Source organism: Lutra lutra, chromosome 4 (genome assembly GCF_902655055.1).
Source record: "Lutra lutra chromosome 4, mLutLut1.2, whole genome shotgun sequence".
In the NCBI taxonomy this organism is placed as follows: Eukaryota; Metazoa; Chordata; class Mammalia; order Carnivora; family Mustelidae; genus Lutra; species Lutra lutra.
The window spans coordinates 69,639,148-69,659,863 of record NC_062281.1 but is presented as its reverse complement, the minus strand read 5'-3'; positions in this window follow the sequence as shown (position 1 = coordinate 69,659,863).

Sequence of the window (20,716 nt, the reverse complement as noted above, 5' to 3'; positions counted from 1 at the left end):
AGTGTAGAAATAAAATCTAATTAGGCTGAAATTTAAAATGCTTTAACTGAAATCAGTTTAAGATAGATACTCTAGCAACTAGGTTAAGTGAGGCAGAAGAAAGAGTCAGTAACATAGAAGACAGGGTGATGGAAAGGAAGGAAGTTAAAGAAAAGAGAAAAAAACAACTAATGGACCAGGAGGGTTCAAGAAATCAGCAACACCATAAAGTGAAATAATATTAGAATTATTGAGGTCCCAGAGGAAGAAAGAGAGAGAGAGGGACAGAAGGTATATTTGAGCAAATCATAGCTGAAAACTTCCCTAATCTGAGGAAGGAACAGGCATTCAAGTGCAAGAGGTAGAAAGAATACTCTCCCAAGTCAAGAAAAATAGATCAACACCACATCATATAATAAATAGTCAACCTTGGAATTTCAGAGATAAAGAGAAAATCCCGAAAGCAGCTCGAAGGAAGAGCTCCTTAACCTATAGTGGTAGAAACATTAGAATGGCAACAGAGCTATCCACAGAGACCTGATAGGCTAGAAAGGGGATGACATGTTATATTCAGTGTACTAAATGAGAAAAACATGCAGCCAAGAATACTTTATTCAACAAGGCTGTCATTCAGAATGGAAGGAGAGATTAAGAGCTTCCAGGACAAACAGAAACTAAAAGAATTTGTGATCGCTAAACCAGCCCTGCAAGAAATATTAAAAGGGATCCTGTAAGTGGAGAGAGCCCAAAAGTAACATAGACCAGAAAGAAACAGAGACAATCTATGGAAACAGGAATTTTACAGGTAATACAATGTAGCTAAATTCATATCTGTTAATAGTTACTTTGAATGCAAATGTACTAAATGCTCTAATCAAAAGACACAGGGTATCAGATTGGATTAAAAAAACAAGACCCATGCATATGCTGTCTGCAAGAGACATTTTAGACCCAAACACATGTCCAGACTGAAAGTGAGGGGATAGAGAACCATTTATCATGCTAAAGGATAGCACAAGAAAGCTGGGGTAGCAATCCTTAAATCAGACAAATTAGATTTTAATCCAAAGACTAGTAAGGTATAAAGAAGGATGCTCATCATACTTAAAGGGTCCATCCAACAAGAAGATCCAACAATTATAAATATTTATGCTCCTAACTTGGGAGCAGCCAATTATATAAACCAATTAATAACAAAATTAAAGAAACACATTGATAATAATACAATAATAATAGGGAATGTCAACACTGCACTCACAGCAATGGACAGATCATCTAAGCAGAAGACCAACAAGGAAACAAGGGCTTTGAATGACACATGGGACAAGATGGACTTCACAGATGTATACAGAACATTCCATCCTAAAGCATCAGAATACACATTCTTCTGGAGTACACATGGAACGTCCTCCAGAATAGATCATTTACTAGGTCACAAATCAGGTTCTAACCAGTACCAGAAGACTGGGATTATTCTCTGAATATTTTCAGACCACCAGTGTTTTGAGACTGGAACTCATTCACATGAGGAAATTTGGAAGGAGTAAACACTTGGAGGTTAAGGATCATCCTACTAAAGAATGAATGAGTCAATGAGGAAATTAAAGAGGAATTTTAAAAATTCATGTAAGCAAATGAAAATGAAAACACAACTGTTCAAAACCTTTGGGATCCACCATAGGCAGTCCTAAGAGGGAAGTACATTGCAATACAAGCCTTGCTCAAAAAATTAGAAAATCTCAAATACACAAGCTAACCTTACACCTAATGGAGCTGGAGAAAGCCCAAGCAAAATAAAGCCTAACTAAGCAGTAGAAGAGAAATAATAAAGATTAGAGCAGAAGTCAATGAAATAGAAACCAAATAAACAGTAGAACATATCAATGAAACTAGAAGCTGGTTCTTTGAAAGAATTAATAAGATCAATAAACCCTAGGGGTGCCTGGGTGGTTCAGTGGGTTAAAGCCTCTGCCTTTGGCTCAGGTCATGATCTCAGGGTCCTGGGATCAAGCCCCGCATTGGGCTTTCTGCTAAGCAGGGAGCCTGCTTCCTCCACTCTCTCTCTCTCTCTCTGCCTGCCTGTCTGCCTACTTGTGATCTCTGTCTAATAAATAAATAAAATCTTTTAAAAAAATCATTAAACCCTAGTCAAACTCATCCAAAAGAAAAAAAGACCCAAATTAATAAAGTCATAAATGAAAGAGGAGAGACCACAACACACTCAGAGGAAATAGAAAAATTTTTAAGAATGTATTATGAGCAACTATATGCCAAAAAATTAAGGATTCCGGAAGAAATGGATACATTCCTGGAAACTTATCAGCTAACAAAACTGAAACAGGAAGAAATAGAAAACCTAAACAGACCCTAACCATCAATAAAATTGAAGTAGTAATCAAAAATCTCCCCACAAACAAGAGTACAGGTCCAATGGATTCTCATGGAATTTTACCAAACATTTATTTTTTTAAAGGATTTTATTTATTTGACAGAAAAAGAAAGAGAGAGAGCACATGCACAAGTAGGAGAAGTGGCAGAGGAGAGAGAGAAGCAGGCTCCCCACTGAGCAGGGATCCTGATGCAGGGCTTGATCCCAGGACCCTGGGATCATGACCTGAGCTGAAGGCAGACACTTAACTGACTGAGCCACCCAGGTGTCTCTTTACCAAACCCATTCTTCTGAAGATATTTCAAAAAATAGAAAGGGAAGGAAAACTTCCAAAATCATCTTATGATGATTTACCTTGCATACCTTATGATGATTACCTTACCAGCATTACCTTGATTCCAAAACCTGACAAAGATCCCACCAAAAAGGGACATTACAGACCAATATCCCCGATGAACATGAATGCAAAAATTCTTGCCAAGATACTAGCCAATAAGATCCAACAATACATTAAAAGGGTTATTCACCATGTCCAAGTGGGATTTATTCCAGGGCTGCAAAGGAGGTTCAACATTCAAATCATTTAATGTGATACCTCACATTAATGAAAGAAAGGACAAAAACCATATGATCCTCTCAATAGATGCAGAAAAAGCATTTGACAAAATACAGAATATTTTCTTAATTAAAACTCCACAGTGTAGGGGTAGAGGGAACATACCACAATATCATAAAAGCCATATAAGAAAAGCCCACAATGAATATCATTGTCAGTGGGGAAAAACTGAAAACCTTTCCTCTGAGATCAGGAACACGACAGAGATACCCACTCTCACCACTGTTGTTCAACATAAGACTAGAAGTCTTAGCCTCAGCAATCGACAACAAAAGGAAATAAAAGGGATTCAGATTGGCAAAGAAGAAGTCAAACTTTCACTCTTCAGAGATGACATGACACTTTATGTGGAAAACCTAAGACTCCACCTCAAAATTGCTAGAACTCATACAGCAACTCAGCAACATGTTAGGATATAAAATCAATGCACAGAAATCAGTTGCATTTCTATACACTAACAATGAGACAGAAGAAAGAGAAATTAAAGAATCAATTCCATTTATAATTGCACCAAAACCCATAAAATACTTGGGAATAAACCTAACCAAAGAGGTAAAGGATCTGTACTCTAAAAAGTACAGAACACTTATGAAAAAAATTGAGGAAGACACAAAGAAACAGGAAAACATTCCATGCTCACAGATTAGAAGAACAAATATTATTAAAATGTCTACGCTACCCAAAGCAATCTACACATTCAATGCAATCCCTATCAAAATACCATGGACATTTTTCAGAGCTGGTAAAAAAAAATAGTCCTAAAATTTGTATGGAACCAGAAAAGGCCCTGAACAATCAGAAGAAAGTTGAAAAAGAAAACCAAACCTGGTGACATTACAATTCCATTCTTAAAGCTCTATTACAAAGCTGCAATCATCAAGACAGTATGGCACTGGCACAAAAACAGAAACATAGATTGATAGAACAAAATAGAGAACCCAAAAATGGACCCTCAACTCTATGGTCAACTAATCTTTGACAAAGCAGGAAAGAATGTCCAAGGGAAAAAGAACAGTCTCTTCAACAAATGGTGTTGGGAAAATTGGACAGCCACATGCAGAAGAAACTGGACCATTCTCTTACACCACACACAAAAATAAACTCAAAATGAATGAAAGACCTGAATATGAGGCAGGAATCCATCAAAATCCTAGAGGAGAACACGGGCAGTAACCTCGGTGACCTCGGCAACCTCGGCTGCAGCAACCTCGATGACCTCGGCTACAGCAACTTCTTCCTAGGAATATTGGCAAAGGCAAGAGAAGCAATAGCAAAAATGAACTATTGGGACTTCATCAAGATAAAAAGCTTTTACACAGCAAAAGAAACAGTCAACAAAACTAAAAGGAACCTACATAATGGGAGAAGATACTTGCAAATGGCATATCAAATAAAGGGCTAATATCCAAGACCTATAAAGAACTTATCAAACTCAACATCCAAAAAACAAATAATCCAGTCAAGAAATGGGCAGAAGACATGAACAGACACTTCTCCAAAGAAGACCTACAAATGGCCTATAGACACATGAAACAATGCTCAGTATCCCTTGGCATCAGGGAAATATAACAAAACCACAATGAGATACTACCTCACACCAATCAGAATGTCTAAAATTGACAGGTCAGGAAACAATAAAGGTCGGTGAGGATGTGGAGAAAGGGGAACTCCCTTACACTCTTAGTGGGAGTGCAAGCTGGTACCACCACTCTGGAAAACAGTATGGAGCTTCCTCAAGGAGTTAAAAATAGAGCTACCCTATGACTGAGCAATTGCACTATTAAGTATTTATCCCAAAGATAAAAATATATTGATCCAAAGAGGCACCTGCACCCCAATGTTTATAGCAGCAATGTCCACAATAGTCAAACTATGAAAAGAGCCCACATGTCTATTGATAGATGTATGGATAAAGATGTGGTAAATATATACAACGGAATATTACTCAGCCATCAGAAAGCATGAAAATTAACCACTTACACTGAAATGAAGGTAACTGGAGGGTATTATGTTGAGTAAAATAAGACAATCAGAGAAAGACTATTATCATATAGTTTCACTCATATATGGAATAAAAGAAGCATTGCAGAGGATCATAGGGGGAAAATTGAGTGGGAAGAATGAGAGAAGGAGAAAAATGATAAGAGATTTTTAACAATAGGAAATGAACTGAGGGCTGCTGGAGGAAGATAGGTGGAGAGATAGGGAGATGGGTAATTGGGTGATGGGCATTAAAGAGAGCACATGAGGGGCGCCTGGGTGGCTCAGTGGGTTAAGCCGCTGCCTTCGGCTCAGGTCATGATCTCAGGGTCCTGGGATCGAGCCCCGCATCGGGCTCTCTGCTCAGCAGGGAGCCTGCTTCCTCCTCTCTCTCTGCCTGCCTCTCTGCCTGCTTGTGATCTCTCTCTGTCAAATAAATAAAAATAAAATCTTTAAAAAAAAAAAAAAGAGAGAGCACATGATGTGATGAGCACTGGGTGTTAAACTCAACTGATGAATTGCTGAACACTACATGTGAAACTTTCTCCATTCTCATTTTCATTTCATTAAATTTAGTTGGCTAGATTTTAAAGTTTTGTTTTTTCAAAAAACCAATTTATTCATTTCTTTCATTGTGTTTATTTTTTCTTTTCTATTTATTTATACTTTTTTCTTTATTAATTCTTTTCATTTTTCTTTTAGTTTGCTATGCTGGGCACTTTCAGCTGTGGGATTAAAATTTAAGTTACTTACTTTTAAAAATATTTTTATTGATACAAATATTAAATGCTGTGATTCTTCCTCAGAAAACTTTTTTTTATCAGTTTTCCATAGATTTTTTAAAGTTATTTCTGCACCTAATGTGGGGTTTGAACTCACAACCCCAAGATCAAGAGTCACATGTTCCACCATTTGAGCCAAACAGGTGCCCCAGTTTTGCATGGATTTTTATGTGTCCTGTGTTCTTGGTCATTATTTTCTAGAAATTTTGCAACTTTATTTTAATTTTCCATTTGACCCAAAATTGCTTAATAAAGAGTTTTAAATTTGGGAATTTTTTTTTTTAAAGATTTTATTTATTTATTTGACAGAGAGAGATCACAAGTAGACGGAGAGGCAGGCAGAGAGAGAGAGAGAGAGGGAAGCAGGCTCCCTGCTGAGCAGAGAGCCTGATGCGGGCCTCGATCCCAGGACCCTGAGATCATGAACTGAGCCGAAGGCAGCGGCTTAACCCCCTGAGCCACCCAGGCGCCCTAAATTTGGGAATTTATTGAAGTTTTCTTTGTTGTCTAGACTGGTGAATTTTTTATAAATGATTCATGTGCACTGGAAAAGTGATAGTCTTTAATTCTGAGGAAAACATTATGTACCTATCAGGTTATTTATTAATTTTTCTTTACATTTTCTATATATTTACTAATTTTTTTGTCTGCTTGTTTTGTCTGTTCTGTAACATATATTAATGTCTCCTATTATTAGTCTGTCTTTATTTTTCCTTTCGTCTCCTGCAACATCTGATTTATAGATGCTGCTATTATGCTATTTGTTGTTAATTGCAGACTTCACTTTCATTAAAGTGTACTTCATTAACTTGGTTAATACTTTTTGGCCAGAATTCTACTTTTTCTGAAGTCAAAATTGTGATCCCTGCCTTATTTTTATTTACTTTTGTCTCATATCTTCTCACATTCTTTTAATTTTAACCTTTTGATTTAGTTTATTTTAATTGTGTATTATAGGTATGGCATAGAGTTGGGTTAGTTGGGTTAGCTTTGTTGCTTGGTAAGAGAATTTCCTTTTTTAGTAATTGAGATAAGCCATTCATTTTATTGATATTACTGATATATTTGCTACCAATAATGCCATATTACTATATGTTACACTTACTATATACCATGTGGTCTCTTTTCATTTCATTTAATTTCATTCATTCATTCATTCATTTATTTAGTTTTAGGAAAGTTTGTATATTTGTTCCAGTCTTCACATTTATACTAATTTATAATCCCTTAGTCACCCTTATAGGAGAAGGGTTTTCTGTTGGTTTTCTACTAGATAAAGTATTAAAGTTAGCTTTAAAAAAAATGTAGGATCATGTGAGACCAACCAAGGCAAGACTTAAGGGAGGAGCCCCTTGGAATGTGTCCATGAATGTGGCAAGTCCCCTAAAGTTCTCAGGACGGCTTGGTATAATTGGAAGTCATCTTAACTGGCTGGAGGTAGTTTAATCCCATCTCTACCTAGTCCAATAGGACAAGTATCAGTGAACACATTCAGAAAAGTGACTCTCTAAATGGGATGGGCTCACCATCAGGAGCAAAGGGCGCAGAAAAGAACAGGCAAAAAGGTAGCATCAAAATGACCTTCAAAAATTTGCATGGGTTTGATTTCATTAGTTAGAGATTTCTTACTCAAATGTCCTTAAGAGACCCAAAGCAAATACACTATGATCTAGTTTGAAGCTGCCCATTAGACAATCTAGATGCCTACTTTGCCAAGTTTTAAACCCTAATTATTCTTGGGACTAGAAAACGCAGTCTGGATTAAATTCTACTGAAGTCGTCCTATGCCACAGAGAAACCTATCAACACAAAAGTCTTTTCCACAAAAGACCCTGGTAAGGAAGTTTTGGGTAACTAATGAAGAGATATAAAATATACTGATGTCACAGGCCAAGAATGAATAGCAAGGTACTCAACTACTGCTGTACGACACGATCAGCTTTGAACAATGTGAATGGAACAACTCAGGTTGCAAGGTGGGTGATCTCAGGCATAATACCTCAAGTACCTAATTGAGATCATGTGAAAAAAATATTTTAAGATTTTATTTATTTACTTATTTGATAGAGATCACAAGTAAGCAGAGAGGCAGGCGGGGGATGGGGGAAGCAGGCTCCCTGCTAAGCAGAGAGCCCATGCAGGGCTCCATCCCAGGACCCTGGGATCATGACCTGAGCTGAAGGCAGAGGCTTAACCCACTGAGCCACCCAGGTGCTCCGGCACCATGTGAAAATTTGAAGATTTAACATGCATAAGGTATTTACCATGGCTTCTGATGCACTGTAGGACCTCAAGAAATCATTGCTAGTATTTTGATCATTATAAATGTCCACTGGTATTAGACCAAGTAAAGCTATTTAATATAGATATGTCTGAAGCAAAATATTACTCTTTATTGAAATGAGCTATTTCTCAAAAGAAAAAAAAAAAAAGAAAAAAACCCAAACAAACAAACAAACAAACAAAAACATATAATCAATTTAGCTCCATGGAATGTTGTAACAATTTATTAATTAATATTATAAAGCGCTTTGGAAACATCAAGTAAAATAAAAATGCTAAATATTGTAACAGCTTTCCTTTGAATAACATCTTCATACTCAGTAACTTAACCTGATTTAATTAAGCTATACAAAGTTAAATAATAAAGAGTAGGGGAAGAAATAAATCAAGAGGCATGGTCCAGGGAGAAGGGCATGTTTCCAGATGAGATTTGAAAAGAGAGGGTGAATCAATGAGGCAGAGAGACACTAGAAAGCTGTTTTACTTGAGAGAAGATACAGACAAGGTCTCTCCTTAGACAATCTGCTACATTCCCTGGGACCTCATTATAACATCAAATGCATCAGCATCTCAAATAACAGTGAATGTTAATGGCGATCATTGGTGAGACACAAAAGAGCACTTAATTACCCTTTGGGAGAGTAAATGTAATCATTACTGAGAATTGCCGAAGTCATATAAAAGTTGAAAAATGTAATAAATTGTCGTTGGCTAACAGTAAGGATCCACGCCCCCCTTCCATAGGTTGCATTGCCTCTGGGCTGCCTTGTGTCTAAGGAAGGCCATGCAGCTTGTCCGGCTGATGCAGCATGAACAGAGATGATGTGTGTCATTTCCACACTGGTACAGATAATTTGTAGTAGTGTTCTTGCTATACTCGTTTTCCTACCCACAGCACCCTTGGGGCCTACATGTTTAAGAAAGTAGCTTCAAGAAAATGGAAGGAGCTAGAATCCCAGAATCCCCACTTAAAGAAAAACAATGGCAAGAGAGTTTCCCAACTAAGAACGATCACCTTGGACCAAGAATGGACCTGAAATAAAGTTGTTGTTTGCTAAGCTACTGATATTTTACAGTTGTCTGTTACCATAGATGACCATTGTTAGTAATATATTTTTATTTCCAACATTGGATAATTAATTAAAGACCTATTTATGAGAATAAACTGTTATCACAGTCTAGATAAAGAATGGAGTGAAGGGGCAGGGATGGAAAGAAAAACCCTGGTTGGAATAACACCTATCCCCTGGAGAGAAGTAAAAGAGAACACAGCAAGTTGGTCAGTATGGCTAGAATGAAGAGCTGGGCATGGTCCACTGTCAAATACAGTCCAGAGGTCAACTAAGATAAGAAAAAAAATGTCTTTAAGGGAATTGGGTTTCAGAAACCCATGTCAAAAATGTCTTTAGTGAAAACAATTTTCATAGAGTGTTGGTAGGTTAAGTCAGACTGTAGTGGATTGAGGACAGAAGTGGAACTGAAGTAGAGAAGAGAAATTAAAATGTTTTTTAAAGAAACTTGGGATTAGAGGGAAAGAAAGGCAGAGGAAGGCAGCTTGAGGGAACTGTAGGGATGAGGACAGCCTTCCTTTGTTTTGTTCTGTTTTAGGATTGGAGTGACTGGTGGATACTATTAACAATGCTGCAGCATAGAGGGAATGGTGTGAGACATGGAAGTATGTGGTACCACGTCCATGTGGAGGGACGTGCCCCACTTGGCAGGAAACGTGCCTCTTTTTCCAAGAGCAAGAGGCAGGAACAGGTGCTGCTGCATATTGGGGGAGTGTCACAGGGAGAAATTTAGCAGACCTGACTACATTTTGCTTCAATTTCCCTTGCCACTCTGACGTATAGCTTAGAAACTTCTGCTTAATTCTGCACATAAGCATGTTAACATTGATGCCAACTGCCCCTATCTAAAAGCCATGTATCACAGAGGAGATAAGGAAGTACGTACAGGAATAACATTTTCCATGTCTAAGATTTATAGGAGCATCATTCCGGGAATCCAGTAGGCAAAGATCAATAGACCAAGGACAGAAAAATATCACAACCCTTCCCCTGATCCTTGCGGGCACATGAATGGCTATGGACGTCAGTCACCTCCTGACCATCCTCTTCAGGCTTTCCCCTCCTCCTAACATACAAGCACAAATTTCGGGTTGGATGGAGATGGTTCTTTAGGACAATGGTCCCACATCATCTCGGCTTGATGACTTTCTGAATAAAGTCACTTTCCTTACCCCAACATCTTGTCTCGAGACTTATTGGTCAGTCTTGGGGTGAGGAGAACTAGTTTGGACTCCGTTAGAGGAAGTCCTGCCTGCTCTCGCTATGGGGATTCCAAAGAATTGAGGGATACGGGCAATAATGTTTTGATCAATAACAAAAGAAAATTAAAAACAGGAATAATGTCAAGACAATGTACAATCAAATAAGAATGAAAACATAAAAAAAAACAAGTAAGGTGGAAAATGGCAAGGATATAGAGATAGAGATAGAGTCACATATAAGGATGCATGTGTGAAATATAGTGAAACAAAACATAGAAGGAAAAGATTGCTTCCTCACAGATATCGGGAATACAGTCGAGAGTTGTCTTGCAATGTGAGTTAAGTGATAAAGAAGAAAAGTAATTATTATCAAGGGAGCACAATGTGCCACAGAGTGGGCTGGTTTTATAAATATTTTCTCATTTATTCCACATCATAACTGCATGCGGTATCGTTTCCTTTTTTTTTATTTTAACTTGAGTAAATGGGAGTTCAATTCATAATTACTAAGTAACAGAGCTAGAGTTCAAGCTCACGTCTGTGTGACTTAAAAACTCATCTTCTCATTATACTCAAAAACTGTTATTGCTTTGGGGAAAGAGGGAATATTCACCTCGGTGACAAATAAACCAAAATCGGTATATTATTTCCACATCTGACCTCCTATATCATCAACTTTCCGAGAACAAGGTCTATGTCTTTTTTTTTTAACCCTTGTATCACTTTGGCATTGCACAACGTTTAAGTATATTAAAGGTGTCCAACAGTGATTGTAGTACTATTTAATTTCCTTATGGTTATTTCAATATTCCCAGCAGGATGAGATGAAAATATTATAAAGGAAGACAAATGAAAGAAAAAACATAATTTTAAAGGAAAACTTAGAATAACATAATCAAGAAATAGCCAAGATGGAAAAGCAATCGATGGTTCAGATTGCCTAGAACAGCATACATAATCGCAAGGGTTATTTAAGTGATTTACACATGCCGATGATGGTGGAAACCATGTCATTGTCAGTAGCCAAGGATAGCACATTCCTGCTCTGTGCCACACACTGATATTTTTAAGTGGGTGCACTCAAAAAGTTTAAACATCATATTGTCAATTAATCACTACCCAATATTTCCCAAATGCTTTGTTTTTCTCAAAACTTATACTGAATTTTAAAATACATTTCCATGTTCACACTACAAATAATAACTTTTGCTTAAGTTGATTTTAACCCTTTTCCTGACTCCGTTTGAGAAGCCCAACGAACCTTTCTTTTACAGACCACATTTTAACATATACAATTTTAACAACATAGAGTTAAGAGTTTAGAAGCATATTCTAACAAAAGTTCACAGTTTTAGGTATCAAAGGAAATCATGATATGCATAACGCACAATAAGCAACATTTGCAAACTACCCGTATGGAGCGTGGGTACATCTGGTATAATATTTAATTTGAATACTATCTTTGTGTTACTTGCTCAGCATGTCAAATAGTACCAGTTATTTCAGTAACCCAAATTAACAGAACATTTAAGTGCTTCATTCCATGTCTATGACCAACAAAGCCCCAAAACAAAAATCATAGGAAAAGGTAATGCTAGGAGCTTAAGTTAAAACTATTTTATTCTTGGGGCACCTGAGTGGCTCAGTCGTTAAGTATCTGATGTTAAGCATCTGCCTTTGACTCAGGTCATGATCCCAGGGTCCTGGGATCAAACTCTGCAATCAATAGGGCTCCCTGCTCAGCAGGAAGCCTGCTTCTCCCTCTCCCACTCCCCCTGCTTGTGTTCCCTCTCTCACTGTCTCTCTCTCTCTGTCAAATAGATAAAGTCTTTTAAAAGAATTTATTTTATTCTATTTTATTAAAACTAATTGTATTCTGTTTTTTAAAACCTACTCTTCTAAACGATGTATTTTTTAAATGAGATTCAAGCCAAAAAAACAAAGAAGTAATGACTTTAAATCCAACTAGCTTAAACTTGTTCTTATTAAACATAAGTGAGCATATGCCTGGACATCTCCATATACATAAATAATGATAACAAATAAATAGACAGATTCATAAATGGCTACAAAATAGGGTTTGTTTTCTGCATATTCCAAAATTATTCAGCTTTATTTACACTTAACAGCAACACGGAAGGGAAATGTAAAACATTCCAACTTTAATTCTTACCACTAAAATTTATCAAAGTCACAGAAAAAAATTGAGTGGTTGGAATTATTATGGCTATTTTAAAACCATATTTCCCTTTCAAATAGTATTGACTGATATCGGAAGATGAAGAAATTGCCACACTAATGCTTTTTCCTATCTTTCATTTCATTTTTTGTTGATCAAATATTGTCTTTGGGCTATCAAGTTTTACTTTCTGTCCCAATACTAGTGATCCCCATAGATGTTTTGTCTTAGTTTTAATTGGAATAAAATGCATACTCCATTCCTTTTACCAAGTCCTCTGAATTTCTGAGTTCTTTGTTTTAATTAACTGCATGGCTGGCTGAATGTATCAGTGGTGTTTCCCGGATAGACTCAGCAATGTTGAGTTTATTCCTGTTAGGGAGTAACTAGCTCTTTGCCTTCAGACTTAATGGACAGCTTTGATGCATGTGCCATTCTTGGATCATGCTTGCCCTGGAATTAGCTTTCTTTTACTTCATTGTTTTTGGGCATTGAGTATTGCTATGAAGAAATCTGAAGCCCACCCAATCTTCCCCCGACACCTGCCATATAGAAAAACACTATACTCATTATATAGATTAAGAAACTGAGGGTCAGGGGGAAAGACTTGTTAATGGTTATACAATTTAATTAACAAGAAAACGCCATGTCCCAGGACTTCCTAATGCTTATAATAGAAAGTCAAGAAAATGTTTACTGTGGCAACCATGCACCTTGTTTTCTTTTTTACCCTGTGACCATCATGTTTGAATGTATTTCTGAAGATGGCTGTTCCTGACTTATTTTAGCCTTAGCCAGGGCTGTGGAAAGTGAAGGAGCGAGTAATGTAGCAATCTTCATTCCTGTATGGGAAAGCTATAGAATATGGCTGCAAGTATTTTTTCTTCTTTAAGATGTAAGATAAAGTGTGCAATTATTCACGGTCACAAATTAAAGTAAAATCACAATAAAAATAAGATGAAGGCTGAATATGATGAATATAAAAAATCAAATACGTCTTTACAGATATGTTAAAAACAAATAAAGATAAGAATCAGTGAAAGAGAGAAAGCTAAGATATATGAAGGCATTCACCAGCCACTTTTAAAAACCTTAAATAATTATTAGGATGTGAAGTGTTGAAATTATGTTAGGCACTTGAGCAAATGTAAAAATCCATAAAATCCATTTTTGTATTATAAAATGAGATTTTAAGAAGTATCTGTTTGTCTATCTAATAGCCCATTTTGCAATAAGTGCCTTTGTAACCTCCAAATAAATTCACAAGCCTTACAGGCTGTGATTATTTTCTATCTCCTTCCCAAAGTAAACTATATATATGCAATTACAAGGACAATGGAGTGTATATAGACAAGACGGGGAGACTGTGATAAAGGGGGGGTGTCTTTCCTTGAGGTAAAGGAAAAGCTACAATTTGATATTTTCAATCGCTAATAGTAAATTTCTTTTTATGGTGTCTAGTATAATGGTTGCAGCTCCTGAAATTATATCCAATTAACTAACAAGATACTCTTTGTACTACATGTACCATGTGTCTAAATTCATGCCACTAGGTGGCAGTGGCACCATCTAGGGTAGCATTGACCTAAAACCGCTTCATCTGAATCCACCAAACCTTCCTCTAGGGCATCTGGAGTTTCCGGACAGTTAGCACATGTCTCATTTGGAATTTTTGTGGTTCTTATTAAGATACAACTACATTAACAAATAAAATATTAATCAGATATCTATTTTCCTTTTTTTTTTAAGATTTTCTTTATTTGTCACAGACAGTGAGAGCAAGAGCACAGGCAGAGGGAGAAGCAGGCTCCCTGCTGAACAAGGAGCCCGATGATCCCAGGACCCCGGGATCACGACCTGAGCAGAAGGCAGACACTTAAAAGACTGAGCCATCCGCGTGTGCCTATATGTCTATTTTCAAGAGCAGAACTCTCAGAATCAGGATTTAGAGAAAGCTCTGTACATGATGGCTGTATCCAGTTGAATTGAATTGTACTGCACGAACTGAATCAGGGTGATACAGATAGATGCATTGCTGGAATGTTTAAATAGCTTTTGTTACCACTTACCTTAATTTAGGTTACAAAATTACTCTGACATGCTTTGTAGAGGCAGGAGCTTTCGTGATTCTGCTCCTTCAGGTGGGTTTTAAAAACTAGCTATGTACCTTTCTCAAGATGAAGATCACATTTTATCCTGCTAATGAGCTTTGAAGCATAGTTTCTCCCTGCAGAACTGTTACTCTTCAAAACTAGGCTGAAGAAATTCTTTTTTTTTTTTTTAAGATTGTATTTATTTACTTGACAGAAAGAGAGACACACAGAGAGAGGGAACACAAGCAGGAGGAGTGGGAGAGGGGGGAAGCAGTCTTCCCATTGAGCAGGCAGCCCAATACGGGGCTCTATCTCAGGATTCTGGGATCATGATGGGAGCCAAAGGCAGACGTTTAACAACAGGGGCATCCGGCTGAAGAAATTCTTGCTGAAGCTCTCAGCTTTTTCTCTTACCTCTGGAACCAACCCATGGTTCAAAACTCTCACCTCTATTATGAGTTACCCTCACTAAGAATCAATGCTTTCTTGGATACATTGTCATCTGTAAGCCTCTCTGATACATTTCCTCTTCTGAAGCTGCTTTTCATGTGGGCAGCTCTTTTTTTTTCTGAACATTTGTTTAAGATTCTAGGAAGTAAGTTTGCAGGTTTCAGGTCTCCATCTCTCCTAAAAGTTTTGTTCTCTTGTCTTTCGTTATCCTTCAGTGCAATTGGAAGTAGACCGGAGACTGATTTTAAAAGCTTCTGTAGATAACAATTATGCCTTCATACCTTACCCAGCATCAGATTCTACCAAAGATGCCTGTATTCATTATATACTTCCTTAACTGTAGCCTAAGATTGTTTTTGACATGCTCTTTCTGAATCATAATATCTTTTTTAAATTAACAAATAGTCCAATGCCTTAAAAAAAAAGGAAGAAGAAGAAGAAAAGAAAAGAAAAAGGCTGTAACAACAGGATGGGCAACTAGAAAATATAAGGAGTTTGAGAGTACCACACACACACACACACACACACACACACACACAGTGAAGAGGCGCTCTGACCTTAAGTAGTATGCAAATTGCTTTCTTTTAAATGGTAGCATGATCAACACAAATGATATTTCTGGGTCTTGGCACATCAAACTACCCACAGATGAAAGATGACTTAATTGCTTTGACCACAGTCCGAGTCAGAAGAGCTCAGTTGGCAAATATAAAAATAGCTTGGTGCTATTTGCATTTGCATTTGAGTAAGAGTGATTTCATTTTAATGTTTAAAGACTAAGTAACACAGCAACCCACAGGTAGTGAAACACACATTAGAAGCAATGGACACAATCCCTAGCCAGAGCGTGTAAGGGGTGCAGAGGACACATTGATCTTGTCAGCTCTATCCGTGTGCATAGGAAATACTGCTGTCAGCACAGCACCTTCAAATTCAGATCACAATATATGGAGAGTTTATGTCTTTAGAGGGTAAGCAGTTAAGCATTCATAGAGATTTGTTGCCCATACCTTTGCCTTTAAATAACCTCCTAAAAATCTTTTCATAATTAATTATTATTCTGAATGTCTAATATTACTGTTAATGGCTCGCATGGCTCCTCATCATTTTGTCTAACAAAATATTTCCAATAAACACTCACAGGGAGTGAGGCTTGCTGTATTTTAGACTTTACTATGCAGCAGCTCAAATAAAGTAAAAATATGTAGAAGAGAAAAAATACGACACAAAGAAAAGGAAGTTTCTCCAGGCCTTGTATTAAATGTGATTCCAAAGCAAGTAATGGCAAAATGGGGACTGTGGACTCTCCATTTCTTCTAACTAGTTATCTTTGAGATGTCTTTATTTTCGTACCTTCTAACTTTGTGATATAAATGCAAACTTAATTCAAGAGGAAAAAAAAAAAAAACCTGCCATCACTGATTACCATAGCCAGGCTCACAGACATTTAAATCAAAAGTCACCTGAGTTGGATAAGGTTTAAGTTTTTTCAATAAATTATTTTTTATAATGACTATAAAAGTTATATAGTACACAGAGGCTAGCGGGAGCTAGATACTTTACTGTACTTGAATTGCGAGGAATACTTTCTGAGACATAAAGCTGACAATCAGACATCTGAGTGGAACTGGAAAATAGCACTCCCTTAAAGATGAGAGGGGGAATGTGAGTACCTCGAAGGCAAGAGCCATTGTTCTTTCACTCTTGAACCAGTAGACAGCATGGGCAAATGATAATACAAACCACGGAAAGAAGCCAAAAGGGTAAAGCCCTACCCCAGAATCACTTAGAGCTGAAAGTCACAGTTCTTGTGCCGGGAAAATCTGTATTTCTTCTGGTATTTAAAAACCGGTTCTGTGATTATGCTAAAATCATAAAATGGCTCAATTTACAAAGTAAAACTGCCTTGTTCTTTACTGAAATGCAATACAGTCACTGAGGCTGCAGTATGTATTTTTCATGTCTTGGTTGTGGCGGTTGTTGTTGTTGTTTCTCAAAAATTTAGTTGCTGGGGAAGAAGGGCTGGCAACTTTGGGGAAATGAGAATATATATTGTTCATAAATGTCATTATTATTTTAAAAATGCATTTTTGATCCAAATGACATGAGAGAAAATGGTTTCAGGTAATGAAATTTGAGGGACAAAAATATGGAGAGCAAGTGGTTAAAATTAGGAAAACTACTGTTAATACTTTTAAAAGGAAAAGAGAATAAATAATGATGCAAAGAACCTAGAGAAAGTATTAGCACTTTATTGAATCTTTTGTTTTTAAGATTTTTTAATTGTTAAGAAAAGCTATTCACATAATAGCAAATATATAATTGCTATTAGCAATTATGCAAATATCTACTTGCATAATTTTATCCAGGTAATTAAAATAACTCATAGGAAACCACCCTTGGCTCTCCAGTTCAAGTTTCCCCTACCCTTCAGCTGTCCAATTCAAGGGAACCGGGGTTAACTATCAGTAAACTTCTTACAGATTTTTTTTGCATGTATCTACCCACATACCCTTTGTGATTCCAAAAATACCCATATTATATTCTACATCTTTCTTTTTGAACTTAATTATGGATCAGAAATGTCTTTCCAGGTCAGTTCATTTACTTTGTATATCTGCATACCATTTTATAGAATGGAGGCATTATTATTTATGTAATTATTTGCTTACTGAAGAACATTTAGATTGTTTCATATTTTCTGCCCTTTCAGAAAATCTTTATACATATATGTATAGTGTTTAGTCCATTAGTTCTGTGTCAGACTCCAAATCACCTTCCCCGAAAGACTGTAACTATTTTGACTACAACTGTTTTGCTTCACAACTCTGCATATTATTAATTTTTTAATAATTTTGGCCTATTTTAAAAATTGTTTTAATTTGTATTTTCTTTTTATTAATGGTCCTGAACATTTTTTATATCATGCTTTGGACATTTATATTTCTTCTAATTGCCAGATTAAATTATCTTCCTATTTATTTTATTAGGTAGCTTCTTGCTGTTTTGTAGAAACTCTTTGTATATTGGATGTGTTTATTTTCACCTCCTAGTCTGCCATTTGTCTTTTAACTTTGTTTATGGTCTCTTTCCTTACAGAACAGGAATTTAATTTTTCATGTGTAGTTAAATGTGTCAACTTTTTCTGTGTGAGTCCTTGGGTTTTTGCCTTGCCTAGGAAAGCCTTTCTACCCTAAGTCTATAAAAACCATCTATCTCTATAAGCATAGTATGTTACCACTCTGTTTCTTTAAATGTATTTCTCAATCCACAAGGAATGGATTTAATTCTAATTCTAATAAAATAATAAAAATTTTAGGTAGACATTCTCTTCAAATACTTACAGAACATTAAAACAAGGAGCAATAAAAAGCTGAGGTTTAAAAAGAAAAAATAATTTAGACAAACCTGATTTTCTTTCTTGATAAAAATAACTAAATTAGTGGGTAAGAGAAGGCAAGGTGCATAATAAATTTAGATCTCTGACATACATTGTCTCCATAAATCTTTCATAAAAAATTAATTCAAATTGGCTTTGAGATGAACACTGTCAACTGAATTGAAAACTGCCTGATGGACCATAAACAACAGAAATAATAATAGCATTGATGTCAGCCATAGGGAGGAAGAAACAAATGCCACACCAAGATCAATGATAGATCTGGATTCACAAAGCTTTTATATTAATGATCTAGAAGGAAGGAAGAAAGATGATATAATCATTAATTTAACAAATGTCACTAAACTGAAAAGTGTGCTCCACACATTTGAAAGCCTTATTATAGAAGACTGTTGTGAAGGATAGAAACGCAGTGGGATATCCGAGTAAGAATTGACTTGGAGCCAAATCTACGGCTGTTTTTCTATCCATATACCAGTTAGTTGAGTCAAATCACACTATGGTGACCACTTTGTAACTGACTAGAGACAAATTCATTCAGTTCAAGATAGCAGAAAGAGAGTAAACCCTCCATAAGCAGGGCAGTTAGGGATATTCAGGAGAAGGGAGAGGGAATGGGGATATAGACACTGAAGCAGTGGGAATATCAAGTGTCCAACAGCTCCGGCTCCGGCTCCCATGAGACTCCAGCATGGCGGAAGCCATGAAATCTGCCAGCGTCTGAACGTTGTGATAGAAAAATAAACAAAACACAAACCAATAATGATAATTAAAGGTGACTGAACTGGTTTAATGGAACAGTCAGACTGAACTGGTTTAATGGAAAAGCATAATAAAGTGTTAACATTAAATTCACATAACATTTTAACGTTTACAAAACGCTTCCCCATAGACCATTTGATTAATACCCTGAGACAGTCAGGATAGGCATGATTACCGGATCCATAGTCCTCCTGAAGCTAAGTAGGATCAAGAAAATTGCCAAGGATACAGAGTTACTCGACAGAGGATCTGCTATTTCTACTACACCTACTCATACCTCTTATTTTTATTTTTATTTTTTTAAAGATTTTATTTATTTATTTGACAGAGAGACACACAGCAAGAGAGGGAGCACAAGCAAGGGGAGTGGGAGAGGGAGAAGCAGACTTCCTGCTAAGCAGGGAGCCCGATGTGGGGCTCGATCCCAGGACCCTGGGATCATGACCTGAGCTGAAGGCAGTTGCTTAACGACTGAACCACCCAGGCACCCTACTCATACCTTTTAAAGCAATTCAGAGAGAAGTGCAATCAGGTTTGGACATAGGCAAAAATTATAATCCACAAACTTCCTTTCAAAGGAAAAGCAGACTCTATCTTTATGAGACAAGGACTTTCCACAAACACTGAATATACTCAATGTGTTCTTTGGCCTCAAATCTGCATACCTGGTTCCTTCCTTTGTTCCTTCCTTCTTTCTTCTTTCTTCCTTTTTGTCCCCCCATGATCCTTGTTCTCAAAAACAATGGGAATATGGGAAGGGACTCAAGGGAGTAAGAATGTTTAAGTACCTGGATTACAAAACATATTTCTGGGAAGATTTCGACTTCTCCTCCATAATGGCAATGGGAGACTTTTTTTTCGCAAGTGCCTAAGACCAGGAGGCCCTTAAATCACTTTTGGGGTTAACTTGAATGTCCTCATGCCCCCTGCATAGTAATATTCATTCTCCACATGGGCACTGCTCCACCATAGATACACAATCCGGATAGTCTGCCAACATGGTGGTTTGCAAATGACGGCCCCCTTCAGGTAGTCCGAATGAAACATTTCATCAGAAGAATGTTATTTTTATGTTAAGACACTTATGTCATGATGCCTTGCAGCTGTTGGTTTCCTTTTTTATAATACTTGCTTACCATTGTGTAAATACAGCACAAATGTGTGTGTGTGTGTGTGTGTGTGTGTATTTCCAAGTGGACAACTCAATCAGTACAGTTTTCAGCCAAATATATTACTAGAAAAGCCCAGTGAATGTTTCTTAAACATAAGTTAAATTGATTATGTGCAACAATACTGCATTGCTAGAGGAGATCAAATGACCTCATCAAAAATGTTTGAGAAGGTGTCAAACTTATCCATGTTAAATTTCAAAATTTAACTGTGAAAAGCTCTCTAGCTAGCCATCTGTTTATCTAGTTCCTCCTATACATAATCAAATTTCTTTCAAACAGGAACTCTTACATTGACAGAGTAAATGAGTCCAAATATTTGGCTTAATAGATTTTCACTGTAATGAATCAAATAAAACTAA